We start from the raw sequence: 21,626 nt of genomic DNA, 5'->3' as shown, positions 1-21,626 counted from the left end.
TACCACATTTTGACCAAGAAGTGACACAGGAATTTACTTTCCATAGTGTTATCAGGATTTTGATTCTCCCATGTAACGAATGTTATTGACTCCGTGCCTTGTAATCATTAATCCATATGTAAAAAAAAAATTTTGCATCAGATTGTAATAAGCAGTTCCGCATCATGAATTCCTGCATCATTGCACTTTATCATTCCTCTTGGTGTTGCACAAGCTGCTTGTGCTAGGTATGTGCCATACCGTCTGTACAGAATATGCATATGTATAGAAACTTCCTCACCGTTTGCCACGTTTACCAAACAAATGCGTACGTCAATTGACTTCGTTCTGGCTTGCCTGATTTAGGAGGGTTGCTGTAATTTACAATTGTAAATCTTATTATATGATGTGAGGCCAAGAGTATTTACCGATACTGCCTACACTGTAAGTCATAGCAAAGAAAATGTAACTGCTTCCGTTTAAGAATACCAACACTATTTAGAATACTGTTTTCGAGCAAATTGCATGAATATGGTTGCGTTCCTAGCGTCGCCGTTGAATCCTGTATTCGGAAACCGTTGACGGTGGATATGTTTACATGATGGTAATGTCCCGTAGATATTATATATACTACTATACCTTAACGTGTTTTCCGCTTAAACGCTTAATACATGAAGCATAAAATGAAGCTACGGAAATTCTTCGCAAATAGGAAAAGTAGAGTTTAACACCCGGTTGACGACAAGACTTTAGAGAGGGAGCACAAGCTTGGAGTGGACAACGATGAGAAAGGGAATCAGTTATGTCCTTTACCGGGACCCAACTCAGTATATGCTTTAAGCATTTTATGGAGACTATGCACATTGTGAGATCATAGTATGCGAAAAGGTGCGTTCGCTAGGTAAACGCAAAATGGCCGAATGTGAATCCATTATCTTACCAGTGCGCCAACTACCCTTCGGAATACCGATGCCTTAGGTTGATGTGTGACATGGCGCTCGGTCGGGAAGATTGGTCCATATATGGCCAGAATGATGGTGCTGTTAATAACTGCAGATAAAAAACCACCGGCGGTCAAGTGTCTCATGTTCTGACCATCGTTTACATGAAACTGTAGCGTATGTACTCCGCAACTGCGAATAGATTTCTTAGACTGTAGCTCAAAGTAAGTCTTTGTATTTGCAGTACTGATTTTTTTCTTGAGCGAAAGATAAGAAAAACAAAAACAAGTTCCCGAGAAGGCTGCTCCGTTGTTCGACGAAAACAAACTATTCGTTACCATATATATAATTCTGTATCCACAGAATATTATTGTTGACGCATGTACACAATGGTACTTGGATCACATCGTCGGAAGCAAGAATTTATTTTTGGACCAGGATAACGACGCACTGCTCGTTACTTAAGCATTGTGATATCGCTCTTGCCTTCACACTTGCCGACCGATGCGCGCCAGCTTCAGAAAGGCCGCTGCAGATAAACATAGAGCTCCTGGCCCGTCGCTTTGCTTCTGTCAGGAAGTCTAATGTGGAGCGGCGGTGCTTTGGGAGTCTGGACTTTATTATTAAATCTCCTCCTCCTCAGTTTTTTTCTGAGCCAGACTGCTACGCAACGCGACAGGCACTGACGGTCATTGATTCTCGAGTGCTGGTAGTAAATTGACATTACCACATGTGATTAAACCACACATGTGTGCGTATAGTAGCAGTTTTTAATAATGAGGATTGTGAAGAAAATAATGCATTCTTGATGTTGAACATAAAACGACAAGCCTCTGCATCGAACACTGTACTTTTTTCAGATCCGTGTGTCGTATGGTTGAGGGTACACTTCACGCCTTTTCGATCCCATTCGCATGGTGCGCCTGTACTACTACTTTAGGTACTAGTGTAGGTGTCGGCCTGAATTTAATGAATTATGAGTATGAATAATGTTTCTTCGCTCAACTTGGACAGTACTTTCTCGAGGTTCTTAACACTAAACATCAGCGTAACATAATCTCCCCCTGCAAATTGTTGAGCATTCCCATGGCACTCTCGCATTGAACAAAGACGGGAGTAACGAATACCTCAATTTCTTCCATTTTCTGTTTTATGTTTTATTTAAAAGTATCACCGAAGAATGTAGTGCGGTGGTCACGTCATCAGACTTGTAATCGGGACTAGTTCAGGATCTCCCCCGACCAGTCTAAACAAACACCAGAAATGGTTCCTTTTGAAAGGAACAGGACCAATTTCCTCCCGCCTGCTACATCGGTAAGAGCTTGTTCTCCATTTCTACTTAATTACCTCGCTGTCAGCGAACCTAAACACAAGAATGGGATGAATAAAGTTCAGTGGGTGATCCCTTTTGTGCTTCAATCGTACTTCCGTATTATTCGTACCTCGAATCTATCCGGCATTTGCCTTTCCCACTGCTACATTTTTGAGATCGTTTGATTATTGTGGCCGATTCCAGTGTTTCAGCAATTGTTTTATCCAACAATATATGATCTTCTTAACTCCACTGCAGGTCATTGCACTACCGGGAAGGACAACAAAGTACCGAAATTCTCGCATTTGTGATAATAATTGCCTGGGTGCATAAGTCGAACGGAACTTGGAAAACGATAGGCTACGACATTCTTTGCTGCTTAAACTCTGTAACAGAGTTGATCACTCGCAGTGAATGGCGAGTGGCGGCGTGTCAATCAGCAATCCATAACAAGAAGTTTTCAGTGGATGAGGTATCTGGAGAACGTGCTGACCAGGGCAGCAGTCGAACACGCTCTATGTTGTGGTATCAGGGCAGCACGGGCTACAAGCGAGCTTCTTGACGAATAGCCAGTTGGCTTCTCTCTAGGATTCTTCGGCCAACGTTTATTTGATAATATTTCTGGTGTTTCGGCAGCGCGAGTGGGTGGCATTGTCAGACTTCGCCCTCCATTACTGGTGTTAGACTGGAGTCAAGCTCGCGGCTGCAGATTATACAGGGAGGTGACAAAAGTCGTGGGATACTCATAATAGTGTGATAGCTTGTCGGAGCCCATTTTGCATGGCGTACTGCAGCAGGACGACGTGGCATGGTCTCAACAAGTTGTTCGAAGACCCCTGCAGGAATAATGTGCCATGCATCCCATATATTCTGAAAGTGTTGATGGTACACGATTTTGTGCATGACCTGACCTTTCTTCAAACCAAAAGCGAACAATTATGGCCCAGCGACGTGGTGCACCATTGTTTGGGGGCATGTAAGTCCATGAACGGCTGCAAGTGGTCTCCAAGTAGCTGAACATAACCATTTGCAGTCAATGATCAGTTCACTGGCCCAGAGGACCCAGTCCATTCCATGTAAACGCACCCCACACCATAATGAAGCCACCACCAGTTGGCACAGAGCCCTGTTGAGGACTTGGGACCATGGCTTTCAGGGGGTCTGTGCCACATATGAAGCCTGTCATCAGCTCTTACCAACTGAAATCAGGACTCATCCGACCAGGTCAGTTTTCCAGTCGTCTAGGGTCCAACTGGTATGGCCACGAGTACAGAAGAGGCGCTGCAGGCGATGTTGCGCTATTAGCAAACGTACTCGCGTCGGTCGTCTGCTGCTATAAACCATGAACGCCAAATTTCGTCGCACTGCCCTAACGAATATGTTCGTCGTACGTCCCACATTGGTTTCTGCGGTTATTTCACACAGTGATAGTTGTCTGTTAGCACTGACAACTCTACGCAAACGCCGCTGCTCTAGGTTATCCGTGGTGAGAGGTAACCCCTGAAATTTGGTATTCTCGGCACGCTCTCGATACTGTGGAGTTCTGAATATTGAGTTCGTTAACGGGCACCGAAATGGAATGTCCAATGGGTCTAGCTTCAACTACCATTCCGCGTTCAAAGTTTGGTAATTTACGTCGTGCGACCATAATCACGTCGGAAACCTTTTCACATGAATAACCTGAGTGCAAATGACAGTTCTGCCAAAGCACTGCCCTTTTATAACTTGCATACGCGAGACTACCGCTATCTGTATCTGTGAATGTTGCTACCCCGACTTTCGTCACCTCAATGTATGTGCCTGGCGCGCGAGCCTCTTAAGGCGCGCCAGGTTCCTGCACATGATATGCGGCCGCGAGCTCAACTCCAGTTCATCAGCAGCAGTGGAGGGTGAAGCTTTGATAATGCCAGCCACTTCCGTTGGCGAAACGCCAGAAAAAATATCAAACGTCGGCCGAAGAACACGAGACCGAAGTCAACAGGCAGTTTGTCAACAAGTGGCCTCAAAAGGCTTAGCATTTTATGATACAGGCTTCTGTTATCTTTCTGAAACATAACGTCACGAAGACGACGAAGATAGCGCGGAGCCACCAAGCTTCAAACATCAGTAGTGTAACGGCTGTTTTCGAAACCATGCAAACCAGACGCGATCACGGTGGGTACTCAGTTGGACCCCACATCATCACCCCAGGTTCTGGGCCCGTGTGACGTTAACGAACGCACCACACACCGTTAGTTCTCATCACAGTCTCCACACAAGAATACTTCTCTATAGTGATACTGTACGCAGAACCGGGACTTGTCTGAAAACAGGACGTGGTTTCTTCCGTGTCCAATGTTGTCGTTGAGCGCCCCCCCCCCCCCCCCCAATGGGCACTCCTCCGTCTGTTCTCTAAGGAAAATGGCAACAATAGCCGTCCTACTGACTAACCGTGGTGATCGAGACATGGTTGCACTCTCCGTGTGAGTACTTATTACAAACAAGCCCATTTTCGGACTCAAGGAACGTGATGTGTACGATCTCGTAAGGCCTACTCAAACTGGTGGCACTAATATGCATTTCGTGCAACTGTTTCAGCGTCATGATCGGCCTCATCTTAATGCGGCTGTTAGGCGCGTCAACATGGGGACGGCGCTGATGGCGGAGGGCAGGGATCAGTGTTGGTGCCACTCCTGTTCCGTATTTATATAAATGATTTGCCCTCTAGTATTACGAGTAACTAAAATATTTCTGTTTGCTGATGACACTAGCTTGGTAGTAAAGGATGTTGTGTGCAACATTGGCTCGGTTTCAAATAGTGCAGTTCATCACCTAAGTTCATCGCTTGTAGGAAATAAAGTAATGCTAAATCACAGTAAGACTCAGTTTTTACAGTTTCTGACACACAATTCAACGAAACATGACGTTTTAATTTCACAGAATGGGCATATGATTAGTGAAACTGAACAGTTCAAATTCCTAGGTGTTCAGATAGATAGTAAGCTGTCGTGGAAAGCTCTCGTTCAGGATCTTGTTCAAAGACTTAATACTGCATTTTTACTATTCGAACGGTATCAGGAGTGAGTGATCGTTCGACACGAAACATAGTCTACTTTGCTTATTTTCATTTGCTTATGTGGTATGGTATTATATTTTGGTGATAACTCTTCCCATTGTAAAAGGATATTTTTGGCTCAGAAACGAGCGGTTCGGGCAATAACTGGTGTAAGTTGACGAACCTCTTGTCGACCCGTGTTCACGAGCCTGGGTATTTTGACAAAAATTATATATATATTCCTTATTGTCATTTGTTGTTAGCTAATATAGTTAATTCCCAAGAATTAGAAGACTTCACTCAGTTAATACTCGGCAGAAATCAAACCTGCGTTTGGATCGGATTTCCTTAACTCTTGTGCAGAAAGGTATGCAGTACATTGCTGCATCCATTTTCAGTAAGCTACCACTAGAATTCAAAAATATCTTTGCAGTAATCCACGCACTTTCAAACCGAAACTGAAGAGTTTCCTCATGGGTCACTCTTATTCTGTCGAGGAGTTCCTTGAAAAATTAAATTGATTCCTGTTGTATTGTTGAATGCGTTTACTTAAACTTATGGCTTGACATTTTTCGGGTTCATAAACATTTTATTTTTATCTGTTATTACTTTTCTGTTGTAATTTCATGTACGGACACGTTCCATGACCTTGGAGATTTGCCCCTGAATTTGGTCCTACAGAACTTACCGTATAAATAAAACTACAGCACTGCTCTCCCGAGCGCTTGTCGAATGAGACTTCTGAGATCGGCGCAGAGTCCGTCCTGAACCCGTCAATTCCCTATTCGCATGACAGTCGTGGGATCCTGGCCAACGCGAGCAGCAATATCGAGGTGCAATAAACCATCTCGATAGCTCACGATCGTGACGCTGTTTAATTCAGGCCTGTGCTGACAGACTTTTCTCCTTTTTACAAGAGACATACCACTGTCTTTTTTCACAAACAACACTCAGATTCGATTTCTGAATCAACCCGTTGCATAACCTTTCCTTATGTACAGAATGTAGATGGTGTTCTCTGGCTGTTTCATGTGCCTGTGCTGAAAAGCTAATAATTTGCGTGTTATCCTCAAGCATCTAGTACACTTCACGCTAATTTGACATTTGTCGAATGCCGCATTCATGATGTTGCAATTTTATTGGCCAGCAGTTTATTTACAGTCACGCAGTAGCAATTGTTCATATTTAGTCAGCTACCAGTATATATGTAAAGCTAATATCATCTGCGAGCATTTCTGGGTTTCGTAGCAATGTCCTTATGTTGCGACCTCGCTAAATAGAGTCTCGCCATATACGTTCATTGTAATCTCCGACGTACTCCTACAGTGATTGTTACGCCAATGTTTACTAGCATATCATGCTGACGGCGTTCCCTCCGTTGATAAACCTATTGATAGTACTATGCCACTTAACAGCGAAGGTATATTCGAAAACCTGACGCCATTGAAGGGCTTTTTCGTGCCGCGCGGTCTTGGGCGCCTTGCCACGGTTCGCGCGGCTCCCCCCGTCGGATGTTCGAGTCCACCCTCGGGCCTGCGTGTCTCTGTTGTGCTTAGCGTAAGTTAGTTTAAGTTAGATTAAGTAGTGTGTAAGCCTAGGGACCGATGACCTCAGCAGTTTGGTCCCATAGGAACTTACCACCACCACCACCAACAACAACAACAACAATACCACCACCACCACCACAGTTCCTTCGTACGTGAAAATGCCAGAATCTCATAAGTGGATAAGAGACTTGGGTGCTGGCGATTTAGTGGCTTGATTGCCCTCAGTCGAATAGCGAAATCACATGTGACTTAACATCGAGCGTTGTCAATCGAGATGATCGGTGGTGTGTTGCTCAAGTGTGGATGATCGCGATGCAAACCCGGCAGCAGGTGACACTGTAGAAAACAGAATAGCAAGTGGCATTTACAGCTCCACTTGCAGGTACTGCGTCCATAAGGCATACCTACTCGAGGTGCGCAAATACGAGCATTACCTTCATCTGGGGAAGTGGGAATTTTTTAGTTATCCTGTTCTTAATCGAGCTTATTAATGAGATTAGCGTTTAAAACAGTATTCTTCCGTGCGCGCGACAATAACTTACGCAATTTCCTGAGACAGCAAAGTAATACCGTGTAACACCGCTCTTCGTCTCAATGGTTATCAAATTTGCTAGGATGTTAATTACTACGCTTCCCTCGCTATGAGATTAAGATCGGTTTGTCTAGAGGACCAATCAAGATGCAATAGGGTGTCTGAGTGTTCGTCAAAACAGAACCCTATGCGTGTAGCTCCTTGAGCACGGCCGTCGTCTTCTTGGAAGACGGGAGTGTCGACGGCATAGTAATCACGAAGATGAAGAAGCAAGGCCAAACACTTCCTTATCGAGAATGTTGAAACAGACATCCTGGTTCACATTCACGATGAGGTGAATGAGTAAACCGAACTCCTGGTACAAAAACCTCAAAAGATTATATAACCGCGGCCGACCTAAACTGGCGACGTTTGGAGAGCCAAAATGACTGCATACGCCCCGTCAGCTACTGTCTTCTTTTGACAGCAGCAGTTCTTGTCGAGTTTCAAGCAGTTTGTCATTGACAAGGCGCGACACTCGTCTCCAGTTCCTATCGGTGACGATCTTTTTGATCTTTTTTACAACCACTGTTCTCACGTCTTGTTACATGGCTGTGAGTGATACATTACTCCTTAAAACCTCATTGGTCATTCCACATTGGCAGTAGGGATGGCGGTTATCGCTTAAACAACTATTTTTCGTTATATAGTTTTTCTTCCACGCCAGTTTAACCTTACTGTAAAATCGCTCAAAATACCGGTTTCTGAGATAGCCGATTTTCTTCTTTTTTTTATTTCTTTTATTTCCTGTAATAAACGGAGAAATAGAATGAAGATTGAAAAATTTAGTTCCAAGATACATAGATTCAAAATATTTTAAGAGTAAACTTATCCCCCCCCACCGTCCGCTACTTTTCTCGAAAAGTAATAAGTGGTTGAACACTACTACAAAAAAATTCTAATGTTTTGAAATCCTGCTCAAAAGTCATGTTGTAATTAGGGAGCATACCGTTATTTGAGCATTACGAGTAGTGAGTGAGAGAGTGAAAACTGAGGTTCAAGACCTGTATTTTTAGCGTTAATTTCTATTTTCAGTATCTACAAGCAGAGAGAGGCATATTATGTAGACATATGCAGATCAGCTACTTTCTGTTTTCATTGTAAACTATAAATTAATTGTTGTTAAGTTTTTATTTTATTACAGTTGCCATAATTTCCTTCCTCTTTTATTATTTCATAGAAATTTCAGACGAATGTTTAATCTTGTAAAGCAAATGAAGCATTGGATTTCATTGGTACTTCACTATGTACGTATTTCCAGACTGGGGTTGATGGCATTCTGATAGGCAACGGACGTCCGGCGGCGACAGTGAGAAACTACCATATAGACCAGAAGGGACAAGTCTTGCTTCTTTTTAAAATGTTCAAATGTGTGTGAATTCCTAAGGAACCAAACTGCTGAAGTCATCGCTCCTAGACTTGCACACTAACTTACGCTAAGGACCACACACACACACACACACACACACACACACACACACACACACACACACACCATGCCCGAGGGAGGATTGGAACCTCCGGCGGGACGGAGGCGCCACGAGGCCTGAAAAGTCTTGCACACTGCACCTACTACATGCGCACCATCAAATAGTCCATGCCACACGGTCACAGGTACATTATAGTGTGAGCAGTTCTGTGCCAAGTCTTGTGCCTTGTGTTTGTAGCTCGTTTCTGTCGGCATTGCTATTAAAACGTGACTGATCGCTTGTCCCACTTTATATAAAAATGCAACATTTCGAAGCATTGCTGATTTTCGAAATAAAAATTAGTCATTTTTTAAAAAAAGGTTTAAAAACGAGAAGATCAGCGCTGCTGCTATGGCTAATTGATAGTTAGGTTTTTTATCTGATTATAACTATAGCAAATAAATACCGAAAAATTCCGGTTGTTCAGAACTGAAATACCGGCATCAGTTTTAAGTGGTCGGTTTTTTCCTTCCTTAGTTGTCACACTAACAAATGTGGCAACTGTGTCATCATGGGCATGTCTACACACGATTGCTAGTTTCTGCCATTGTCTCATGTCTCCACTTCGGTCATCTTAACTGCGTTGATTCTTCAGAAAGTAAAGTCCGATCGGTCGCGTAATGGAAACCACTCTGAAAATCCGATGAAGCTTTGCATAGATGTGTTGGACAGTATCTTTAGTTTGCCCATCGATCGCGTCATGTCGCTCTTTTCAGTTCTGAGCGCATAGTAAGCACGTAAAGATATCTACAAAATAGTCTCTCCCACCAGTTACGAGTGCCTATGAGAGATTTCGTCTGATTTCATGCAGCCCACACAACGTCACTGTCATGCATTTCCTTCTTCGTGACAAAACTGTCGGCCACACACTGCAGGGCAATAAGAATGCTCCGACAGCCTTTTCGATGGGAATTGTTTGATCGCTCACCACACAGCCCGGACTTGGCTCCCTCTGATTTTCATCTCTGCTCACATGAACCACTGGCTGTGAAAACATACTGGCACAGACAACAAGCTGCAGATCAGCGTAGAGAATTGGCAGAAAGCACTCGCGGCTGCCTTCTCTGACGACGGTATTGGAAAGTTGGTACACTGCTGTGACAGACGTTTCAGTCGGAGCGGCGACTGTAGAGAGAGATAGCTGGAAGGTGTAGCTAAGTCTTGGGAAAAAGAAGTTTTTGATTTTTCTCTTTGGTTTCATTTCAAGACCGATCGGACCTTACTTTCTGAACAGCCCTTGTACAATGCAGTGTGTTTCCCTTCCCTACACACACACACACACACACACACACACACACACACACACACACACACACACACACAGAGAGAGAGAGAGAGAGAGAGAGAGAGAGAGAGAGAGAGAGAGAGAGAGTCATTTATTTATTTATTTATTTATTTATTTATTTATTGTTCCGTGGGACCACATTTAGGAGAAGTCTCCATGGTCATGGAACGAGTCAATACATGAAATTATAACACGATTGTAGAAACACATAAAATGAAACAAGTCGTTAGTTTAAATAAAGAAAATCAAGAATGTAACACTGGAATTTGCTTAATTTTTTATCTCTTCCAGGAGCTCCTCGACAGAATAGAAGGAGTGAGCCATGAGGAAACTCTTCAGTTTAGACTTAAAAGTGTTTGGGCTACTGCTAAGATTTTTGAGTTCTTGTGGTAGCTTATTGAAAATGGATGCAGCAGAATACTGCACTCCTTTCTGCACAAGAGTCAAGGAAGTGCATTCCACATGCAGATTTGATTTCTGCCTAGTATTAACTGAGTGAAAGCTGCTAACTCTTGGGAATAAGCTAATATTGCTAACAACAAACGACATTAAAGAAAATACATACTGTGAGGGCAATGTCAAAATTCCCAGACTATTGAATAGGGGTCGACAAGAGGTTTTCGAACTTACACCATACATAGCTCGAACAGCCCGTTTTTGAGCCAAAAATACCCTTTTTGAATCAGAAGAATTACCCCAAAAAATAATACCATATGACATAAGCGTATGAAAATATGCGAAGTATACTACTTTTCGTGTTGAAATGTCACTTATTTCAGATACTGTTCTAATGGTAAATAAAGCGGCATTTAGTTTCTGAACAAGATCCTGAACATGGGCTTTCCACAACAGCTTACTATCTATCCGTACGCCTAGGAACTTGAACTGTTCCGTCTCGCTTATAACATGCCCATTCTGTCTGATTAAAATGTCAGTTCTTGTTGAATTGTGGGTTAGAAACTGTAAAAACTGAGTCTTACTGTGATTTAGCATCAAATTATTTTCCACAAGCCACGAACTTACTTCATGAACTACATTATTTGATAATGTTTCAATATTACACACAAGATCCTTCACTACCAAGGTGGTGTCATCAGCAAACAGAAATATTTTTGAATCACCTGTAATACTAGAAGGCATATCATTTACATAAATAAGGAACAGCAGTGGCCCCAGCACCGACCCTTGGGGAACGCCCCATTTAACAGTGCCCCATTGGGACTGAACATCATTACCACTCTCAATATTGCGGAGGATTACCTTCTGCTTTCTGTTCTTAAAGTAGGAGGCGAACCAATTGTAAGCTACTCCCCTTACTCCATAATGTTCCAACTTCTGCAGTAATATTTTGTGGTCAACACAGTCAAAAGCCTTCGTTAAATCAAAGAAAACACCTAACGTTCTCAACCTTTTATTTAATCCGTCCAAAACCTCACAGAGAAAAGAGAATATAGCATTTTCAGTTGTTAAGCCATTTCTAAAACCAAACTGTACATTTGACAGCAAATTATGTGAATTTAAATGCTGCAGTAACCTTGTATATACAAGCCTCTCGATAACTTTAGCATTCAGAAATCTGTGGAACAGAAGCGGGTAGGTGGTCGGAAACTTCTGTGGCTGAATGTGTCGCTTATTTCTATGCCACACTAAGGCTGAGTGATGGGTAGGGCAAATCAGTTCACCTTCTAGTATTGTATTTATGAATGACACTGGTCCTCCTTCCCTCCCCCCCCCCCCCCCCCCCCCAATCCACCCAGGGGGCTCTTAACTCCTTTCTGAGTACATGTTTGGCTACCACAACGCCCATTCATTGCAGGGATCGCACTGTTGCTGACTGAGCTGAAAACTCCCTATGTATGACAAGGAGTGTGTGCTCATCATGACAAGGGCACAAGGACTTAGAACAACAGTTTGCTGGCCAGGTAGCCGCTGCTGAGGCTGGGTGGCGCCCATGGGGAGAGCCACATTTTGGAGTGGTTAACACCATGGCAGATGAGCTGCAAATGAAGTGGATACAGTTATCTCCCACTGGGGGCTATACAGCCCCAGCAGTCTTTACAGAAGGAATGTCCTTATTCAATGCAGAGAGATATGACCCTAATATGTTCCCTCACCTGGCTACGTCCTGGGACGAATGTAGAGCTAAGCAGCAAGCACAGACACTCTCCCCCTCCCCAAGTACTTGATCTGCACAAGGTCTGATAAGGATTCTTTCTCGGCCAAAAAGCTCTTATTTTTCGTGAACAACATAGAAAACAAGTTGGGAAGGTGACGGCCATCTCGGAAAAGAAGTTTTGATCAAATAGCATCCCATGCCCAGTCACAGGTGCTGCTCACTTTTAACAAGCTGGATAACATACCAGTGACTGTAACTCCACTTAATAGTGTAAATATGGTTCAGGTCATCATTTTTCACTGAGACGTGCTCTTTCAATCTGATAATGAGCTACATGCCAACTTGGAATGATGAAGTGTAAACTTTGATTGTTGTGTCCATAGGGGGCCAAAGAACAATAGGGTTACTACCAGTGCCCTCATCTTGACCTTTGAGGGCGATTCGTTGTCTGAAAAGGTCAAGGTGATGGTAAACCGATGCAATGTGGAACATATTTGAAGTTTGGGGATATGTCTTTGAGTTAAAACACTTGCCCCATCTGAAGAAGCTCTGCACGATGGCTGCATGCGAACACCCCTTGTATCCCTCCCCCATCTGTGAGAGCTGGAAAGCGCATGTCTCCCTGCTTGCCAGATTGCATTGGACATAATAACTTACCAAGAGGCCAATAAGTAGTACAAGTGGTTGCACCCACTGTGTCTAACAGCTACTTCCACCCATTGCACCTCCTATCGTGGCCCCTCAGGGCTGCTCGGCCATGCCTGCCCCCCTTATGATTCAGGGCTCTCCTCTTGCTGATTCCCGCACACCTATTTTGGGATTGTTGGCTTTCCACCCACTGGGGACATTTGTCCCCATCTCCCAGCCAGAGACAAATTGCCTTCCTCTGGCCTCTCTTACCAGGATGAGGTCCCTCGGGATAGGGCCTATGAAGGTTTCTGCCAGTCTGCAATTGGACACCAATCAGTGGCTGAAGGAACCACAGGCTGCTGGTCGCAGGGCTTTGCGATCATTATCTTACCTGAGACTGGTTCAGAGAAGCTGTCACAATCATCCAACTCCTCTAAGGAGAGGAAAGACAAGAAGTAGTCCTCCAAGAAGCAGATTTTGGTGGCCCCCACGCCACCAGATCCCACATGTTCCGCTCCTGTGGCTGAGGCAGAGATTCTGACAGCCTCTGTGGCTGCAGTTCACACCACACAGCAGAACCCAGAACCTGTGTGTGTTGATTCCGCAACCCCTCTAAAAGCGGAGGCAGGTAACCCTACGGCATAACCAGCCTCCTTAACCACTTCGTGGCTTCACGTACAAAATTGTTCTCAAGTGGAAGCGTAGCAGTTTCTTTCACCGCCTGGGTGAGGTATGACATGTTTTAAGAACTTCCCCTGCCTTCTGCATTAGCCTTCAGGAAACTTGGTTTCCAGCAGAGGGAACCCCAGTCGCTCATGGATACCAGGGATATTATACACATCAAAAAAGTTTTGCATCACCTCGGTTCCGAGAATTCCGGAACCTGTACAGAAAATTGGAATAGAGATCAACATAATCATTTCCGCCCTTTTTATTGCTCAAGAAACCAGACATTTCATGTTGTGCCACCATACAGCGAGACCTTCAGAGGTGGTGGTCCAGATTTCTGTACACGCCGGTACCTGTAATACCCAGTAGCACGTCCTCTTGCATTGATGCATACCTGTATTCGTCGTGGCATACTATCCACAAGTTCAGCAAGGCACTGTTGGTCCAGATTGTCCCACTCTTCCAGGACGATTCGACTTGATCGCTCAGAGTGGTTGGTGGGTCACGTTGTCCATAAACTGACCTTTTCAATCTATCCCAGGCATGTTTGATAGGGTTCATGTCTGGAGAATATGCTGGCGACTCTAGTAGGGCGACGTCGTTGTCCTGAAGGAAGTCATTAACAAGATGTGCAATATGGGTCGCGAATTGTCGTCCATGAGGACGAATGCCTCGCCAATATGCTGCCGATATGGTTGCACTGTTGGTCGGAGACTGGCATTCACATATCGTACAGCCGTTACGGCGCCTTCCGTGACCCACATAATGCCAACCCAAAACATCAGGGAACCTCCACCTTGCTGCACTCGCTTGACAGTGTGTCTAAGCTGTTCAGCATGACCGGATTTTCTCCAAACACGTCTCCGACGATTGTCTGGTTGAAGGCATATTCGACACTCATCGGTGAAGAAACGTGATGACAATCCTGAGCGGTCCATTTGGCAAGTTGTTGGGCTCATCTGTACCGCGCTGCGTGGTGTTGTGGTTGCAAAGATTGACCTCGCCATGGATGTCGGGAGTGAAGTTGCACACCATGCAGCCTATTGTGCACAGCCTGAGTCGTAACACGACATCCTGTGGGTGCACGAAAAGCATTATTCAACATGATGGCGTTGCTGTCAGGGTTCCTCCGAGCCATAATCCGTAGGTAGCGGTCATCCACTGCAGTAGTAGCCCTTGGGCGGCCAGAGCGAGGCATGTCATGGACAGTTCCTGTCCTTCTGTATCTCCTCCATGTCTGAACATCGCTTTGGTTCACTCAGATATGCCTGGACATTTCCCTTGTTGAGAGCCCTTCCTGGTACAAAGTAACAATGCGGACGCGATCGAAGCGCGGCATTGACCGTCTTGGCATGGTTGAACTACAGACAACACGAGCCGTGTACATCATTCCTAGTGGAATAACTGGAACTGATCAGCTATCAGACCGCCTCCGTGTAATAGACGCTGCTCATGCATGGTTGTTTACATCTTTGAGCGGGTTTATTGACATCTCTGAACAGTCAAAGTGACTGTGTCTGCGATACAATATCCGCAGTCAATGTTTATCTTCAGGAGTTCTGGGAACTGGGGTGATGCAAAACTTTTTTTGCTGTGTGTATAAGAATCGTGCTAACTATAACAGGATATCGTTTGGAGCTTCCACATACGTTCTGGACACTCTATATAGCATGAACTTGTACTTCTTAATAATCCATTTTGAGGCTGTGGCTATTCGGCTTAAGGCATTTCAGGATACTACCATCTACAATGTTTACCTCTCTCCAAATGAAGTATCTCGGCCTGGGTGGGGTGGAACAATGATCACTGACTGTGGTAAATACCTTGAAAAGTTACTGCCACAACTTGACCTTTTCCTCGTGAATATTGGTATCCCCACACATTTCAGTGTGGTGGACAGAACTTTCTCGGCCATTGACATTCTGATCTGGAGCGCTTGTCTTCTCCCATCGATCCACTGGAAAGTCCACTATGACCTGTGTGGTAGTGACCACTTCCTGATCATCCTGTCCCTCCCTCAGTGTCACCCTCCTAGACGCCTGCACACATGGACTCTCAACAGGGTTCACTGGGATGCTTTCGCCTCTGCTGACGCCCTTGGCGCCCTGCTGCGTGGAGATATCGATGAGGCAGTCCAGAATACCACTACAGCCATTATTTTGACAGTTGATTTATCCATCCCCTGTTCCTTGGAACTGCCCTGACAGAAGACAGTACCGTAGGTGGGCTCTCCTGCACCGTAAGTGGAACCCATTGGTAGAGTACGAGAGTCCACCACCGAATAAAATGATGAAATTGAGAATGCTGGGAATGGTATATTTCAACCATTGGACCACCTACCTCCCATTGTGCAAAGATCAAACGCCTATGGATACCAGACACGTGAAGGAGTACCTGGTATTACCTCGAATGGCGCTGTCTGCACTGACACAGACGCTGTCGCTGAACATTTTGCTCTGCATTATGCTCGAGCCTCCACATGTGAGAATATCAACCTGCCTTTCATGTCCTAAAACAGTGAGTGGAGCGAAAGCAATTATCACTTGTATCCATATAATTCTCCATTCAGCGAGTAGGAATTCGTCAGTGTCGTAGCCCACTGCCCTGATACAGCTCAAGGGCCAGACCACAATCACAACCAAACGCTCAAGCGCCTGTCAGTGGATTGTCACTGTCAAATCCTTGCCATATTTAACCGCTGCCGGATCGAGGGTGAATTCACTTCATAGTGGCAAGAAAGCATCGTCGTCCCAGTACTGAAACGACTGAAACCAGGTAAGTACCCTCCAGAGATGGACAGTTATCGTCCAATTTGTCTCACCAATGTTCTCTGTAAGATGTTTGAACACATGGTGTGCTGTTGGCTCCTTCAGCCTCGAGGTCTCCCAGTGTAGTTTTCGCCAAGGCCGTTCTACTACTGATAATCTAGTTCACCCGGAGTCTGCCATCTGAACAGCTTTAGCCCAACGTCAATACCTTACAGCTGTCTTCTTAGACCTGCAAAATGCTTTTGAGATGAAATGGCGACACATCTTCCTTACTACCTTACAAGAGTGTTATCTTGGGGGTCTGCTCCTAATTTTTATCCAGAACTTCTTGTCTCATCATATTTTCTAGGTTCTGGTGCCTCCCACAGTTCTCCCCATATACAGGAGAATGGCGTCCTGCAGGGCTCTGTACTGAGTGTCCCAGCTCTTTCTAGTAGCCATCAATGGTCTAGCAGCAGCTGTGGGTTCCTCAGTCTCACCCCCCTTGTGTGCTGACGACTTGCCTCTACTATTGCTCCACTAGTGTGTGTCGCTGAACGTCGGCTGCAAGGAGCCACACGAAAGGTGCAGGCATGAGTCCCTGTCAATTTCTTTAGTTTCCAGCCTCCAAGACTAACTGAATACACTTCTTTTGATGTCACACCGTTCACAGACAACCAGAACTTACCTCTAAGAGCAACTACTCAATGTAGTGAAGGCTTGTCGCTTTTTGGGACTGGTCTTCACTGCGTGGTTGATATGGGTTCTCCCTCTTCGTCAGCTAAAGCGAAAGTGCTGGCTGCACCGTAATATAATTCACTACCTGAGTAACACTAGCTGGGGTTTCAGATCGAACTATCCTTCTGCAGGTTTACAAAGACTGATACAAAACCGTCTTGATTATGAGAGTCTGGCATACGATTCAGCATCACCCTCAGCATTGTGGATACTGGATCCGATACATCACTTCGACTTGCGACAGAACCCTTTCAAACTAGCCATGTGAACAGCTTATTTGTGGAGACAGGAGTACCTCTGTTGCAGATCAGGTGCCAACAACAGCTTGACAATTACGCTACAGACGTTTGCAGCTACCCTAATCATTCGAGCTGCTGTCTCTTTCCAAACATGAAAATCCAAATACCACAATGGCAGTCCATATAAGGGATTACGATCACAATCTGTGTCTGGCCCTCCTCTCTGGACTGCAGTTTTTTCCTCTACCACCTCTCCTCGGACCCACTCTTCCACATTTCTGTGATGCAACTCTCGGCCACAGCTTCATCTTGACCTATCACAAGGTCCAAAAGACTCGCTTTATCCCCGGGCCCTCCACCATCCGTTTTTCTACATTCTTGGCATATCCCAGGGTTCAGAAGTAGTCTATACTGATGGCTCGATGTTTGCTGGTCATGTAGGCTTTGTTTGTACTCACACGGGACATACTGAATTGCACTCCTTGCTTGGATGGCTCTAGTGTTTTCACTGCAGAGTTGATAGCCATTTCCTGTGCTGCAGGTGAGACATGATTCACTGGTGCAGGAACCAGTGAGTTCTGTCTCATCCGCAGCGACTCCTGGCAGTTGGCGAGCTCTCGACCATTATTACCCTCGCCATCCCTTGGTCATGGCTATCCATGATTCCCTGTATGCCGTTAAACAATATGAATGTTCAGTGACCTTCGTCTGGACCACAAGCCACTTTGAGACCCTAGGGAATAAACTCGCTGGTAGCCTAGCCAACTCTTGAGATCGATATTTCGGATGCAGACATCGGTATTACGCCATCAAGTTTTAGGGATCTGGAATATGGAATGGGTCACTCTGACTTCACCAAACTAACTACAGGTGATAAAGGAAACTACGAATCTGTGGAGGTCCTTCTTGCAGGCCTCTCGCAAGGATTCTGCCCTTTGCCGGCTCCCTATCGCCCATACTTGGCTGACTCATGGTCATCTCCTTTGTCGCGAGGACCCACACCACTGTGGTTGTGGTTCCCGTTTGATGGTGTTCCATATTTTTCCGCACTGATGTACAATCATGTAGACCTGACTGTCCGAGGAAAAAGGGACTGATGACGTAGTAGTTTCGTCATCTTAAACATTCATTCAATCACTCAATCAACCAATTGTTCTTTTCAGATTGTGATTGATTGTTGATAGCAAAACTGACAAGGGAGTAAGTGTACTGTAATGCTGTTATCAGTAAGCCTAACTGTTGTAGATCTATCTAAAGGTTGTTCCGGAGCGGACTACATGTGATCGTTATTATGTCCCTCTGTGCTTATACTCTTTACCTCAGTGACGTGTTAATCCTGAATATTATGCCATTAGACATTAGTAGGTAAAAATAGGGAAAGTAAGTAAACTTTTTAACGCTTTCATCTCCAAAATCTGATTTCTCGAACAAAAAAGTCTGAGAGCCTCACGTTTTAAAAATGTGACCAATAGTTCTGGGTCTTAGCAGTAAAACATCTAAAAATTTAGAATGTTTTTTTTATTTACGCTCATGCCTCATTTCTAATGGTGTAGTCAGACCATGAGCAGTACTGAATTGCATGTACTATATTTTATTTAAGTTCCGTGACAGTCCATTTGCAGTGGACCAGTTATGAATTTTCAAGAAAATATTATTTAAATTTTCAAGTGTTAAAGTTACTTCATTAGCCTTAATTACAAAACTAGCGTCGTCAGCAAAGAGGTCTGGTATTTCTGTTTGTTGGATACATAATGGAAGATCATTTCTTTATAGCAAAAAACATTGCGTATGTAATATCGATCCCTGTGGTACACCCGCAGCGACTATTCTCCATTCTGAAGATGCTGTTTCGTTGCGCACAGAAGACGTAGCCCTTGTGACTGAAAGTACAGACCACCTAGAAGAGCTGTGAACGGAATACAAAATGGATTACTGCATTATTGATCGAAGACAAACAGGGTTAACAGTAGTTGAAAAGAGAAAAACAACTTTCTAAGTATGAAGCCACTACGTTGGAAGTGAACGACTTTTCCTGTGTTGGAACCAAGGGCGTAAAGGATGGCTAAAAAAGAACTGACATAGGCAATGAAAGCTGGATTTTAAATAAGCTCTGCTGTGTCAAAAATTACACACGATGCTTGAAAAGTTTTCGTGAATGTACGTGTAGAACACAGCTTTCTGCAGTAGTGAAAAATGCACTTTTGAAAACAAATGAAGAAACAACATCCGAAGCATTTAGAGGGTGATTGTGCAATGAGAAAATAGAAATTGTGTGGACACGAAAGAACGAAATGAGAAAAACTGCAAACAGTTGGCGAGGAAAGAAGTCCTGTAGAAACTATTGCTAGCAGTACTGCGGAAAGAAATTTTGGTGGGCATCTGAGGGGAATCCAGGAATACATACAGCAGTGTAAGGAAAATTTAATCTAAACGGCCAGGCCAGAATGCACTCATTCGAATCCATCTGCCTTCCATGCTTTAGAAATGGTTTTTTTCCGGTACCGCATGATAATTCTGCAAAGGCAACTAGTAAAAATTATTTGACTAGAGTATGAGTTATGTGTGGTACAAACCGCCCGTTGCAATGACAGCAGACAGTCCATGTATTCTGCCAGCGGTGAATGTTAGCGTCTGAATTGCCCCCCCCCCCCCCCCCCACCCAAAAAAAACAACAAAAATAGCTTTTTGGGAGATTGGAAATTCCTCTTCTAATGCAGAAATCATTTTCACATTTCTAACATTGATAGGATTTATGTACCGATGGTGCCACTGTTAACCTCTCAACTTCGTGAAAGTAATACAAAATCAAGTAGAAAACTGCCTGCTTGTTGTAAGGCGAACAGTGAGCATCCGCCCACATCTTGATGAGGCTGTATCGACTAAGCTGCAGAAATTTAGCTGGGAAGCCCTTACACATCCTGCATAGAGTCCCGACATCTCCCCATGCGATTTACATATTTTTGGAACCCAAGATATCTGTGACCGTCGATTTGCTTCAGACGAAGAGGTGCACGTCTGGAAACAATCGTGGTTCTGAAGGCCACCGCAAATATTTTTATGTAAAGGTTCTGTCCGAGGTTTTTCGCAGTGAGATAAATATATTAACTGTTGCGTCGATTACTTTTGATATAATGCACAGTCTACTCGCTTCTTTTCCATACGTCGCGTTTTTATTTGACTGCTCCTTATCGTTTGCGGCAGTTTATTTTGTTACTGTTTCCCATGCACTTTATGTTATAGTCCTCTTGGAAAGCTCTTTCCAACTCCACAAATAAGGTTTTGTAGATATATTCACGATAAAGCTAAGGTGGTGTCAGTTCGACAGCTGTAAACATTAAAAATTATGTACGTTTCTAAAATCAACCAAATTGGCCGCTACGGGTCAGCCAAAATCAGCGCTTCTGTACATTTATTCTTTCTGGGTGTATTCTGGTTGGCCTTTTTTTATTTGCGTCGCTGTCTTACAATATTTTCTTGTGGTCACACGCGTAGATGTTGGCTCAGACCATAATCCTGTTATTGGGCCATAAAGATTAAATTTCAACTTTCAAAGCCGAAAAACAGCATGGGTGTAAAGATTTGATACCGAAAAACTGAAGAACGTAAAATTGAGAGAGGAGGTCGTGTAAGAAATGGGAAACATGCCATCCATAGACGAGATCCAAGAAAGAAGTACTAATGAATCCTGGGAAAAGGTACGCAATGCAACCAACCAAAATTGGTACGCGTAAAAAAAAAAAAAAAAAAAAAAAAACCGGAAGTCTAAGTCCTGGATGACAGAAGACATTCTACTGAAAATGGAAGAGCTTAGAATACAGAAGGTGCATCATAAATATGTGGAATACCAACAGACACATAAAGAAAAAGAAGATAGTTCTAGAAGCAAAAGCAAAGTGGATTGAGGAACGATGCACCGAAGCGCAAGAAATGCTGAAGTTACATGACTCGTATAGTTTCCATAAGAAGAGCGATGTTACAACTGGAAACTTTAAGAACCAGAATTTAACTGCTTTAAGACATGAGGATAATCGGATTATTCTCGAATCGGAAAAAATGGCAAAACACTGGGAGAATTAAATATCATCTGTTTCGCGACAAGAGACACGGCAGAAAAACAAAAGAAGAAGAATCTGGTCCACGTATCTTACAGAGGTAGACTATGCGCTATAAGTAACAAAGAACAGAAAAGCGGCTGGTGAAGACAACTGATCCACTGAAATTTTAAAATGCATAGACCCAAAAACGTTGACAGCCCTATTTAATGAAATTTACAGCTCAGGCCAGGTCCCGGATGAATGGCTGAAGTCACCCTTTGTCCCATTACCGAAGAAAGCAAATGCAAAAACGTG

At 44.1% G+C, this 21,626-nt stretch overlaps 1 protein-coding gene across 5 annotated transcripts in view; it reads left to right on the top strand.

The window, feature by feature from the left end:
• The window catches only part of LOC124798456 (cytosolic carboxypeptidase 1-like), a 503,581-nt gene that overhangs the window by 100,487 nt on the left and 381,468 nt on the right, over positions 1-21,626 (top strand). The gene's annotated exons all lie outside the window — the stretch shown is intronic.

This window comes from Schistocerca piceifrons, chromosome 5 (genome assembly GCF_021461385.2).
Source record: "Schistocerca piceifrons isolate TAMUIC-IGC-003096 chromosome 5, iqSchPice1.1, whole genome shotgun sequence".
NCBI classification, from domain to species: Eukaryota; Metazoa; Arthropoda; class Insecta; order Orthoptera; family Acrididae; genus Schistocerca; species Schistocerca piceifrons.
Note: the sequence above shows the minus strand (reverse complement) of the source record. Positions and strands in the feature narration are given on the sequence as shown.